The sequence below is a fragment of the Acanthochromis polyacanthus genome, chromosome 10 (genome assembly GCF_021347895.1).
Source record: "Acanthochromis polyacanthus isolate Apoly-LR-REF ecotype Palm Island chromosome 10, KAUST_Apoly_ChrSc, whole genome shotgun sequence".
In the NCBI taxonomy this organism is placed as follows: domain Eukaryota; kingdom Metazoa; phylum Chordata; class Actinopteri; family Pomacentridae; genus Acanthochromis; species Acanthochromis polyacanthus.
In genome coordinates, this window is record NC_067122.1 from 31,632,015 (window position 1) to 31,646,366 (window position 14,352).

General features: G+C 40.8%; 1 long non-coding RNA gene across 1 annotated transcript in view; it reads right to left on the reverse strand.

Moving 5' to 3' along the window:
• LOC127535684 (uncharacterized) overlaps positions 1-14,352 on the reverse strand; it is a 180,874-nt gene that overhangs the window by 146,804 nt on the left and 19,718 nt on the right. The gene's annotated exons all lie outside the window — the stretch shown is intronic.

Sequence of the window (14,352 nt, forward strand, 5' to 3'; positions counted from 1 at the left end):
TGCAAAAATAAATATCTAAACAAACAATGAAACCCGTCCCCACTGCCGTGTAACATTACACTTTGTTGTAAAATATTAAGCAGAGACTCATGGAAGAAAAAGAAAATGTACTAGCTTAAGTATAAATCCATTGCAAGATAAAGGTTTCAAAAAGCACAGGGCTCTGAATACTTTCTGATGCAACTGGACATCCTAAAACATTTCATTGTACCAGTCCTTTCAATCTGACTGCAAATGCTGATTTAAAAATGGATGAAGAGGAGCAGTACAGATCAGCAGCAGCATGAACTGGGTCTTATTTTGATGTAGAATCTGGACATTACTGAAGAACAGATTTGTTTATCCAGGGCTCTTATCATTGAAGCTCACATTGCTGTCTTCCTTTATGTGGAGTGTCTCTTGTTTTTTCTGTATTGCACAATGTGTTCTGTTTCAGTAACTTCAGCCTCATCTGCTCAGGATTCCTGTAATCTCCTTTAGAACAGCTGCAAGCTCATGGAAATTTCAATACTCACTGAAATACAAGAAGGCCACACTCATATACAGGATAAAACATGACAGTCACTGTGCTGGAAGGTCTACCTTTTGACAATACACACACTAAACACACTCATAGGCCAGTTTTTCTATTGGTACTGCTTTCTGCTTCAGTGTCTTCATGACTATGATGTGGCTTGTTATTGAGTTCAGTTTGTCTTGTCTGCACTGAGGACACATCTCTACTGGGCTATCATGATAATGTTAAGTTGTATTATAAGTAGATATAGCAAGCAAAAGTTTACTGCATGTCACTGCAAGAGACGGCCCAACAAATCCCAATTACAGCAGTTCTTTGACTGTCATTTCAGCTGGAGGCATGCAAGTATGAAAGTTTACCATTTGCACTGCTTCTATGCTTTGTAAGATGTAGCAATGGATTTTGATGGCTTTTCGTCTAAGGATTTGTTCTTTGACATGATTTGCAGTAGCAGTCAACATGTATGACTTTTGTCTCGGACAGCCTCTAATTCCTGCTTTTTTTGGTCTCTTACTCCAGGAAGCAACAAGTGGAAAATGTGAACCTGACGACACTGGTTTATCTGTCACTCCTTACACAAATGTTAGAAGAGTAGAAAATCATCATTGTTCAAAATCAGCATTTCATTCAAAACACCCCAGAGCAGCCCTCCATGACTGTTTAAAGCTTCTGCTGGTCACACAGAGAGCTCACCCTGCACACTGCTGCTCTCCATTTCCCTGATTATTTCTCTGCTCAGAGTTAAGTGCTTAAATGTCATCATGCTGGCCCAGAGAGGTGATGATCAATACTCAGTGGAAACTACAGTGCAGACATGTCGATGAAGGAGAAAGAAGAGCTAGATGTCCTTCCTCCATCTCCTCTCCACATGTTTGTCTTCACAATTACAGGTGTTGAAAGTCATCATTAGATGTGAATGATGCTGCTGGGATGTGTGTGTATGTGAAAGTGGTAGTTTGGTTACAGAAATCCAGTAAAACACCACCAAAGAGCACTGAATGCTAACGTGTTCCTTTTCTGAGTGTTATTCTGACTCCAAAGACGAGTGAATGTGTGTGTGTGTGTGTGTGTGTGTGTGTGTGTGTGTGTGTGTGTGTGTGTGTGTGTGTGTGTGTGTGTGTGTGTGTGTGTGTGTGTGTGTGTGTGTGTGTGTGTGTGTGTGTGTGTGTGTGTAATAAATGGATGTGTAGGCTGCAGAGGCAGGAGGTGTTGTGGCAGTGGGGTGTAAAGCACATGTCAGCTTCACACAGGACACGCTCACATCACAGCCAGCAGCAATAACACCTATTCAAGCTATCTGGCCCGTTCTGTCAAGGCTGCTGCTGTCTAAACACAAGCTAGTCATGTTGTCTGACACACACACACACACACACACACACGGGCTAGATTTTAGGATACTTGCTTTATCTTGCAGAGAGCATCGAGGAGGTTGATACATCTTTAATGTCTGTTTCAGGGACATGGATGACCTTAGTATAATTCATTAGTTGTTTCCATACTACAGTTCTTTTGTTGACAAAAATACTTTGGGACTCACAATCCCAGTTAAAAAATATGAGCTTGTTGTGTTTGTAAAAGTCCTCCTCCAGTCATTTAATTAACCTCCGTTTGCTGAAGCTGCTTCTAAACTGGTCCGTACTACTGGACGTGTACTTTTGTAATTTTGAAGCATTTCAGCTGTACATGTTTGAGTTATGAAGAGCAATGATACAGGAAGCCTCATGTAGGAGGGTTTTATTTATGATGTACCAATCACAGCATGACACAACACAACACAACACCATGTTTGGACCACAGCATGGGGAAAATACCTCTGGATGTGCAGAGAACGAGATAAACGAGCAGCTTAACAGGATCCAAAGGGTTTCATGTATTCTACCTAACCTATAGCTGTCTGTCTAGTCTGGCTGATTAGATGTCAAATGTCACATGTACTACATCTGTTTATGTAACAGTCAGAGGATGTTAGACTGAAGGAACATTAATGTAAAACTCACCATGTGTGATTGACTCAAAATGTTCCTTCTACCAGCTTGACAAAGGAGAAAAGTTCTACATTCCTACGTTTCATTTAAATCTGAACTTTACAAAACACATTTCCTTGATGTATTATAATCTGATCTTTTCAAAGAAATCCATCCATCCATCCATCCTCTGTACACCACTTTATCCTCACTAGGGTCATGGGGGGTGCTGGAGTCTATCCCAGCTGACTCGGGTGAAGGCAGGGGACACCCTGGACAGGTCACCAGTCTGTCACAGGGCTCAAAGAAATCCTCCAAATGAAAAAATAAAATGTCATTTGAGAATGTCCTCAACACTGACGCACAGAAGTTAGGGAAACATTGTGGTTTAGAAAAAAAATGACTATTTAGTTTAATACAAGAGACTTGTGTTGACATTATTTGTTGCTGATATTCGAGTAAGCTTATCATTTAAATGTGATCATGAGTGGATGCAGAACTGCATTCATTACTCCTGTTTCTTTAACAGATGTCTAATAATACTGAACAGTTTTTTACTTGATGGCATGCTCTTCAGGCTGTGTGAACACATCTGACTCCAGAACTTCTTGGAGACGTGCTCTTTCTGCCTCCCTCTGCTCCTCAACTTCCCCACATTTGAAACTCCTGTCATTTGACTGCAGACTGTGAGTAACGTGGCCTCCATATGTTTAGCCCTGGGCATGATTGCTATTTTCTCTCTCAGTCTCAGTTTCTTTCTTGCTGCTGCTATCACACAAATAAACAGGCTGAGTGGCTCAGCCATTCACAGTAACTTTTTAATTATCTTTTTATGCTGATTTCTTGCCATCAAGCCTTTGGGACTTGCTCACACAAAACAATTACCAGTTGCTGCTTGTTTTCTGCCTCTTATCTGAGGAAAGCTGCTGCCTCTAGGGTGATAAAATACAACTGTCTCTTCCTCTCACTTCCCTTTCTATTCTTACCTCTTCAGGCCGTGCTTCTCTGGTTTCCTGTCTCTATGACTCCTCCTATCTCTTGTTTGTCTTCTCTTTCCTAGTCGTGTGGTCCTCATTTGCTCTCCGCTTTTCTCTGCTCTTTTAGTCTTCATAGTCCAGCCAGACAAAGTATTTGAGAAGATGGATATTTCAGCCTCTGTACTTCAGCAAATTCAGTTTAAAATAAAATAGTGGATACTAAATTCAAGTGACAAGTCTCAGATTTAATTTGAGTAGTTTTACATCAATATTTAATGAACGGATCAGTGTGTAGGATTTAGAGGGATCTCTCAGCAGAAATGGAAAACATTGTTCATGACTGAGTTTTCATCACTGTAGTCACCTGTAACTTCAAACTGTTGTTTTTATGAGCTTAGAATGTGCCCAGAAAGCTATGTCCCCTACTTGTATGTGTATTTAAGGCTGCTGTAAACAGTGGATTCCAAACTAGACAAAGGTACAGCTGCTGGAAGTTCCTCATATGTTCGGAAAATAAGGGGGGAAGGAGTTCCTACAATCTCCACCACTAGACAGCACAAAACTCTGCATAGCGGTCCTTTAAAATGTGGCACCCAAAATGCAAAGGTTCAAAAACTGTTAACCTGATAAGTGTTTGTTGGGGGACTGTGTGTCGTACTACCAATTTTGGCAGCCGAGAATTTGAGATACATCATTCTATTTTTGGATTTATTTGTTTCCCATTACTTGCAGAAACGAGAATGCTGGTATGGGGATGGGTCTGAAACATAAACCCTTTTCCCACAGGCTGTCTGTGACGGCTACTAAACGGGTTGGCTGCAGGTGTGAATGTTCATCCTGGTCATTTAAAAGTCTAGCAATCTTGCTAGGTTGAACCTACTAATGCTTTCATATAGTTTTCAACATGGCAATGTGACTCACATTAACAGACAAACACAGCAGCGACACTTTGTCAAGTTATTGAAAGAAGATTTTTTCCACATTTCAGCATCAGCATTCATCTGAAAATGAAATATCCATCCATCCATCCATCCTCTATACACCGCTTTATCCTCACTGGGGTCATGGGGGGTGCTGGAGTCTATCCCAGCTGACTCGGGTGAAGGCAGGGGACACCCTGGACAGGTCACCAGTCTGTCACAGGGCAAAATAAAATATCTATAGTCATAAAACCAAACTGTGAAGAAATCAGCTTAATGATTAATGATGCTTATCAACCATGAATGTAATGAAAAACAACAGTGCCAGCAACTAATTCAGTTCTTAGAATTCTAAATTACTGCTGTGAGCCGGTCAGTCTGGACCAGGTCACACTGTGTCGGTCTACATGTTTCCAGCTGTTTGGGACATTTCTTCCTAGTTTATTACAAACCTGCAGCATCACAAGCTGTAGGATCCACAAGTGTCTCCAAACACAGAGAAAATCCCCGGTTCATGTCCCGGCCTGGACCTAGGATCCTTCTACATGGAGTCTCCATGTTGTCCCTGTGCAGTGTGGGTCTCCTCCAGGTTCTCCAGCTTCCTCCCACAGTCCCAAAACATGCTGAGGATAATTGGTGACTCTAAACTGTAGGTGTGATTGTTTGTCTCTATGTGCAGCCCTGTGACAGTCTGTTACCTGTCAGCGAGGATAGACTCCAGGATTAAGTGGTGTGTAGACAATGGATGGATGTATGTCAGTGATTTTGATCAGCTGCGAAGAGTTTTGTTTTAGTCTGTTTTTACATTATTATGGAGCATAGATCACTTGGTCTATAGACTAGTCTTGTGTGAAAGACAAATATCACATGCAGCCATGAGGAAAAACAACAGGTAAGTGAGTTATATGTGAAAGGATTGAATAACCACCAGTGTTCCATGTTGCTGCATGTCTGAAAGTGGCTACCGTGACACTGGGAGAAGCCTGTTTTCATTCAGTGACACACCAGCAGATTTTGGCCACATTAGCTGTGTGTGTCTCTCTACAGTAAATTTACAAAAATCAAGTTGGAGAGACCTTGATTAAAGACCAACTTTCTTTAAGTTCCTCAAAGCCTTTGCTGCATAAATTTAGATTCATATGAACACTACAGCAATAATCAGTTGATAAAAAATGAGAGCATTTAAGCATTTGAAGATTGGACAACCACCGAAATGATCAGTGTCTGCAAGTAGTTGAGTCAGTCCTGCAAATAGCTGTATCAGGTTTTTTTTTTTAATGAATAGGCCTATAAACTTTAATCCTGACTGCCAAGTGCTGCTCAAACAGAAGTGGTTGAGTTTTGCCTCAGTAGTATTGTTAGAGTTGACCTTACTATGTGAAGTCTCCTGAGATAACATCTGTTAGGACACGGCACTCTGCAAGTAAAAGGGAATTCAATCAGGAAACTCAAATTATGCTTTCAGTAAAAGAATATGCATTCATTGGTGATGTCCAAAGCAACTCAGGAACTTTGTCTGGTCACTCCAGCTTTGAGCTATTGCTTGCTTTACAAAAAAACAAAAAAAGAAAGTTTAAAATGAACAGTTAACTTAGATGAAGTACAGAAATCAGAGTGCAGATTTAGCGAGCTCCTCAGTGATAATGGTAAGCAAGTTAAAACATTTTCTTAAATTGATTTCAAACAGATTGGACAGGCAGACACTCAGCAGCAAAGTGTCATCTGGAAACTATGTGTCAGGTTTTTCTGCATGTCCTCAACAGCCTGCATGGACCACACTGCTGTGGCTCTGCATGCTTTAGTCCTTTTCCTGCTGGTTACATTTTATTTCACAGCTGAATGGAAATCAGGCTGTCTAGACATGAAACGTTCGACACAGTGAACATCACGTCTTTTCTTATCTCTTGAATGTGTCAGTGCTTTTTCCTTATCATGCATTAATAATGTATAAACTTGTTCTGCATTTAGAACACCATGAGAAGTAGACATGGTAAAATTATTATATAAATAATAACAAACGATCATTTTTCACATGGCACTGACATGAAAATATCTAAAATAAGATGTGGGAAACACACCAGCAGCTTCGCATGTAAAACGGATACACACTGTTTCTGTCTGTTACACAAAAGGCTGACAATACATGCTGCACAGTTTTTCACTTTGTGTTGCATCATTTGTGGTTTGTAGCTCGTCTAATGACATCATATGTATGTACAGTATATATATGCAAATCTTTTCTGTGAAAAGTGCTATAGAAATAAAGTTTACTTACTTACTATATATACATATATATGTTCAGCAACACAAGCGAGTAGAGTTATACCATACAAGCACATGTGATGAAATGCAGTACTTATCAGTCCTTCCAGGAACTCGCGATGTTGCGATCACACAAATTCACGCAAATTCAACCAATCTCTGCGACTTCTGAGTGACCTTACAATTTTGTCCAATCACTGCAACTTCTCCACAATTTTGGCCCGCCTCCCATGAGTTCCACCAATCAGAGCAGCTCCCAGCACAAACCTAATGCACGTACATCACTGAATTCACTTCCTGTTTATGGTTTGAAGATGCAGACATGTGAGATACTAATGTCTCTGATTTACCAACAAAAATTACTGCTGAAGACCGTGATAAACAATTAATTCACTGATGTTCTTCACCAAAGCGGAGCTAAACTGTTTTACACCCCTGCAATATTGTGGTGGAATACATAAAAAAGGAAAAAAAATCATCGATTGATACACAGTTCTTTTTCCTTCTTTTTTTAAACACGAAGCATATTAGAACGGCTGAAATGATCAGACAACAGACCAGACAAATCACCATGATGGAAACTGTTTCAACCAGATCCGTTAGAGCTCTGAAAGAATGAAGGTAAATTAGATTAATTATTCCACCAAAGAACACGGCGGAGTTATGTGACGATCAGTGTGTGTGAATCCTTCCTCTGTTACCAACATCACTCAGAAACAGACTCAGGGATTTAAATGAAGTTTTCAGGGTCAGTCAGAAATAACACAAGGACCAAATGATTAGACTTCAGCAGTGATACGGCTTAAAGTTTGGATCCATGGATTTGTTAAGGATTCATAGCGGCACGGCGTCTGATAGCAGCACGGTAACCATGGCAACAAGTGAACGCTACCTCAGCGGCCTGCTGACGATCACATGATTGTGATCCTACAACAAATCCACCACTGTGGACGTATCGGAAATGATACAAGGAACAGTTGATTAAATTGTGGGGGTGTTTCTGAGTCAATTCCTGTCTCCCGCTACATGGTTTACATCACGTGATTCAACATGTACACATGCAGAACACACACCAGTCTTGGTGGAGGACTGTGCTCTCTCAGTGCTGTTCTTGTTAATTGACGTGACAAACCGTGAGCGTGTGTGTGTGAACACGTGTGTGCCAGGATGTGAAATTAACTTTTGGAGCCACTGACAGATATGTCCAAATATGATTCATTCAACAGTAAATGATCATTTTGTGCGTCAAATCTACCAACCACATCATGTTAAACCAGTATCTGCTGCTGCTAATGTCCCACCATGGTGTACCAGCTTTTGTATAAACGGGTCGGAACGTTAAATAATTAATTTCAGAATAAATATTGTCAATTACAGAGTTGAAACATGTTCTACAAGCTGGAAAAAATGCAGCTTTTTAGCAGTTGTCACTGTCTCCTGCAATTTCATCACAACAAATAAGCTTAAAACTTCGCAACTTTTACCGCAATTTTTTTAGAAAAGCTGCCGCGAATTCAGACATTTTCTGCTGCAATAATCACGAAAAACGCCCGCGAAATCCTGGAAGGACTGACTTAATATCAAATTAGTAATTAGTACAGCCATTTCCCCCTTCTAGCCCTGTGCCTTGGTGTCTTCTCACTTGTCTTGTTTTTTATCTCATGTACAGCATAAAAGACTAGTCAGGGTGCAGCTCACTTGAAGGATGGGAAGGCAGAGATAACTGCAAGGCTGACGGTCTGAAAGAGAGAGAGCTAGACCTGGTATTATCATGCACTTTGTTTCAAAGGTGAGTTACCTTTATTAGGAAAACATTTTCATGCATGACAACACACTGAATACACCCACTGAGTTAGGGATCATCATGTGATGAGATCAGACAGACCACATTTCTAGTGGTCGGACTTATGATCAGATCTACATCATGAACAGCTGTCTGAAGGAAAGGGGTATGAGTGACAGAGCAAAATGCACGTGGGAATGCATGAAAAAAGAATTCAGACAAAACTTGAACCTGTTTTAAGGCTCTTATCCAGGTTGTTTTCTCCTATTAGATCCTTGATTGTGTTGCATCCACTCTCAGATGTACGTCGCTTTGGATAAAAGAATCTGCTAAATGGACTGTAGAACTGTAGTCTTAACCAGATAGTTACTCTAGATGACACTGTCTTGGCCTCCAGTTCTACTGTTCAGAACCTTGGAGTTCTTTTTGACCAGGATATGTCCTTCAACACTCACAAATCTGAAGGATGGCCTTCTTTCACAACAATGCCACATTTAGAAACAAAGAAAGTGATGCTGAAAAGCTTTCCAGGCTGGATTGTTGTAGGACCACAGATCAGCACTTTCCAGTGATTCTGAAAAACCTTCCAAAATGCTGCAGCCAGAGTTCTGACAGAGACCAGCAGACAGCCATATTTCTCCCAAATGAGTTTCTCTTTATTGGCTCCTGTAAAATCTAGAATCGAGATTAAAATCGTTCTCCTCATACCAAGCCCTTAATAACAAAGCCTCAAAGTTCCATATCATCCTACCAGAGCCCTTCTCTCTCAGACTGCAGGTTTACTGGTGGTCCCAGAGTTTCCAGGAGTAGAACGGGAGGCAGAGCCTTCAGTTATCAGCTCCTCTGTTGTGGAATCAGCTCCTAGTTTAGGTTCTGGAGGCAGACACCCTCTCTACTTTAAGATTAGGCTTAAAACTTTCCCCTTTGATGAGGCTTATAGCTAGGGCTGCTCAGGTGACCGTGAACCATCCCTCAATTATGCTGCTGTAGGTCTAGACTGCCAGAGGATTCCCATGATGCCCTGAAAACCTCTCCTTTAGTCTCCTCCACACATTTATACAACACTACTGCACATCATTAACTCGGTGTCTTTTCTGTCCTGGTTCTGCTGGGGATTTCTTCCTGTTAAAAGGGAGTTTTTCCTTCCTGTCACTGTGTTGCTTAGAGGGAATGCTTGGATTTCTTGTGTTTACAGCTGTAATATGATATTGTACCACATGAATTGATGTGAACTTGTATTGAACGATAAATTGGAATCATGACAATGAGTTGACATACTGTAGCCTGACACATGTGCAAGTCCACCACTAAGTGCACATGGCTTTAGATATATTAGTCTCTGCTCAGTTGGACCTTTCACTGCTGTTTTGCATACGCCTTTATCCTTTGGAATATTGCTATAATTCCTTTAACACAGAATATACATCTTGTCTTTTAAGTTACTTGTTTGTTGGGGTTGTGATATGTTGTGGACAGTAGAGCAATTTGAAGCTAGCTGTTCTGGTTTTGCCATTTTAATTTGTGATTTTTTTTAAGGTAAGGTCAACTTTTTGCCTGCAGTGGCCTTTCCCCCTGAGTAGAAGGTGTTTTTCACATTTACCTCTCTCTTTTGTGTGTCCACATTGTAGTATTGTTTTTGCATTTGTAGATGGTGTTCCTGCCTTTCCTTCATCTAAACCCAGTGTCTGTTCACCCCCTAAAACTGCCTACCATGATGCTTAGAGCACTCTACTAACCATGTTCTTTAAAAAGCGAGAAAAGAAAGAGAGTTCGTGCTGCTTCAATTGCAAATCATTTAGCTAAATCTCATTTAAGTGTAGCCTGGCCAAATTAGCACTGCACAGGACACAGGCTGTGTTTGAAATGGCATACTAACGTACTACTCATACTAAGTGTGACGTCAAAATAAGTATGTAGTGCGTTCACATTGGATAGTATGAAAAGACTGAGTACGCGAGAAATACCCGGATGTATACTATATCCGGAAAATTTTTAAGTATGCACGGTGACCACACTAGTCATACTCAACCGCCCCATAATGCTTTGCGAGCTATCCACCGAAATGGAAGCCTCCGCGGGATATGTGGCCGGACCGGGGCGATTTTTATTTTATTTTATGTGGTTAAGTAGTCATCCTAATCACCCCACAGATTTGAGAAATAGGCGTTTTCTGACCAACGTTTTAAATTTGTCAGACGCCTCACAATGTGCTACTGAATGCTAGCAGCTAGTTGCAGCAGCTCGCTTTGCATACAGAACAAGTAGCAGCTACCTCCAGTAGTCTGCAGCTACAACTGAAACGATTCGCATAATCTGGCTAATAACTGCATGAGGAGTGCCGGCTTGAAATTGCCACATTAATTATGCGACTGTTTGTAAGCGTAAAATCGACCTGAAGCCGGCATTCAGCCGAGATATTTGATAGCTGTACTTCTGGTTTTTGTCGTCGGAGGTTTGAAATGCATTATGGGAAATGTAGTAGTATACTACAGTGTGAACGGTCGGCATTCTAATCATATTTATAGTACGTAGTATACAGTATATACTCATTGAGAATGTAGTATGTAGTACGTTAGTATGTAGTACGTTAGTATGTAGTACGTTAGTATGTCATTTTGGACACAGCCACAGAAATATAATTTGGGGTTCTTTATTCTGAACAAAATTAATTAGGGGTTTCTCAATAGTTAAAATAAATAATAAAATAAATTGCAACACTGACTCGCTTCACTCCACACAAAACTGTGTAAGCGACTATGAATTTCTGGTACTAATTAGTGTGCACTCAAATAAAATTACACTGGTGCAAAAGTCTAGATAAGACTGAAAAGCTACACATGAAGCAAACAAAACTACATGAAAAAATAACTGTAGTGGCTCCCCCCTTTAAAACAGAGCCCACAGACACATGATTAGGATCTTTCACATTTGCATATTCTGTATGGAACGTTACAGGTACAAACGTAGTTACATACAGCTCACGTTTCCTACCAACAACACCGGACTGAGTGGACAGACGTGGGCTAAAGGCTAAAGGCTAAAGGCTAAAGGCTAGCAGCTCCTGACAGTCTTCATGTTTCTAAACAACACTGAATCAGCACAATCTTCTGAGTTAACAAAACAGCAACACCTACATCCATCAAACCTTTATACATGCGTATGGCTGAATACTTCACATAAGAAGCACACATTGATGGTTTATTTACCTTAGACAACCGGAGATAACAATGCCGGTCAAACCGTGCGTGTTGCGCTCAGGAAGGAAAGACAGCTCCGTGATTCTCGTGGTCGTTGTCACGGGGGGGTTACTCCAAAAAATCAGGAGTTCTCTGGTGGTGTTTCATGTAAGCTGCATTTAATTTTCCACACGGTTACAGAAGTTTTGTCTGTTCTACAGTGATGTCCAGTTTTTTAATCTATTTACGAGAATATGTGAGCTCTGTCGTGCTTAGCTTGTTCACCCTTCATACTATCCCCTCTTTTATCCACTCTTCTTGTTGTTTTTGTCATTTTCTCCCTCATGTAGCTGCCTTTCTATCCAATTAATTTCCAATTAGTTTACACTGAAGCAATGAAGAATAAACATGGAAGAATGAAACTGAACACTTGTATTTTGTCTTCACAGAAGCTAAGCGTTCCCCAGAAGTCCTCATAAGCCAGTATCTGTTGATTAAATACGGTTTCAATAATGTCATCCCACCATGACCTCTAGATAAACAAACAACTGGAGTCTAAAAAAAGCAGTCATGAATAATCATACATTCGACCCAGCTGGAGAAAAAGAACATTTGATTTCTGTAACATTTTCAGAATTCTCTAAAACAATACAGCACGGTTAGACAGCTGAAGTGCCTGTCGCTTTGCCTCTGTGGCTCCATTTTGTCCTTTAAATTGTCTCTTATTTTGGAAGGGTATTATTAGCATATTATCATTTACCCAGGGCGGGTCATTTCAGCTGTGTCTGACGTGCTGTCAGGGGCCTATCATGCTGATGATGGAGTCTGTCAGTCATCCTCAACAAAATTAGATCCTCCATTGTGGGTGTTATGTTCTGTGTGCAAGTGAGTGCTGGGGCACATTACAGGCCCTGCTTCAGTTCAGTTTCAATGAAAGCGAGGCAGGAGGTGGATTTCCTCCAAGCCAAAAAATGAGAGCTCTGTAATTGGCTAAGAGATTGCATTTTGTTTCCACAGGCAAAGTGAGCCCCCCAACTGTGGAGCCTGAGTGGCGCTCACCGGTGTGGAAGTCATCGTCTAGGGTCTGAGCACAACATTGTGTTGTCAGTTGGACTCACTGTATGGAAAAGCTGAATTCATTAAGAAGCAAGAAACATCTTTGAACAAATACCCAGGATTTTATATCTCCGTCTTTACATCTGCACTTTTCCCACTGAACCTTTCCACACGTTGGGCAACAGCTTCTCAGCAGTCAGCAGATGCATGAGTCAGGCTGACAGTTTCATTTGTATTTGTTGCCATGCTCATGAAGTGGCTCTAGGAATGGCAAAGTCAGTCCATCTGCCTGTCAATCCATCCACCACTTTGGTCCACACTAAAATATCTGCAAATATAGAGCTACAACTACTGCATAGGCTTCTACAAAATGTTGCACAGCAGTGGTTCTGTTTTTCCCTATCATCACTAAGAGAAATTTGGTCTTTAAATTAGATGTCTTGATTTGTAATCGTTGCATACAGCTGAGCTGGAAAGGACAAGGTTTAGGCATCTGTTTTCCAGCGCCGTGTTTTTTTTCTGTCATTTTTCCAATGCATAAACAATTGTACTATGAATGTCTTCCAGGAGAGGCTGTCTAAAAATATGAGTCAGTATTCCCATTTTTAAATGACATTGCATCTCCCCCATCTCAATTAGGAGTGGCATAACTCCATTTTCCTGTTTGCATCCTGTTATGGGGTGAGAAGGACCGTCCACCCGTGAATGCATGCCGTCAGCGACCTCAGATCATATTAGAGCCTGTGGAAGTGAGTCACTGTTATTCTTTCAGCTCCCTGGTGCTCCTCAGACTGTTTGTCTTTTACTGTGTACTAAGATTTAGAAAATGAGTTTCATGTCTAATGTTTTTTTTATTATTATCTAAAATGATGTACAACGACTCTGTACATCTGGTTCTGATGGCAGTTCACTGTGAGAAAATTACAGTGGGAAGTATGTGACAGGTGTGTGACTGTTCCATAACCTAAACCCAGACACACTGAGCAGGTTATTGTGACAGAAGCAGGACGGAGCTGCAGACAGTTACAGACACAGTTCAGAGCAACATTTTCTTTGATATTGGAAGGTCTGGATGACAAGCTTTGCAAGTGAAGATGAACCTGAGGCAGCTAAGCTAGTTTTCTACTGTTCATCAGTGACTGATGGTTTAAATGGCACAAGAGTCAAAATGCATCCAGTTTGTTCCAATGACAGAACCTGGTATGATTTCCTCAGCTGATGACGGTTCTAAAAGTCTTTAGTTTGTCCAGAATCAGAATCACTTCAGCAAAGCAGTGATGCAGCCTTGTGCCATAACCAGACTGCAGTAACCACAGGGCTCTGAATAGAGATCAATATGTTGACTGACTTGTGTTTGAAAGGGGTTTGTCAGAGGATGGAGGGGACTGTGATAACATAACACAGGAGAAATGTGACATATGTCTGTCTGCACTGAGAAACAGTCATCCATTAAGACACATTTTTAGCTATTTATAAATTATGACAAAATGTTGTGAGTTCCAAAAATATGTTTTGCTGTTATCAGCATACACTTAATTTCATACATGGCAGTTCTACAATCACTGCTTTATGGGACTGTGTGTGAATCAGAAACAAAGTTCAGAGCTTAGACTAACAGCGAAGGAAGAAAGCACTATAATTTATGTATAAAACCCCATGGTCAGAAAAATGACGTATTTATTGATGAATAATCCCAC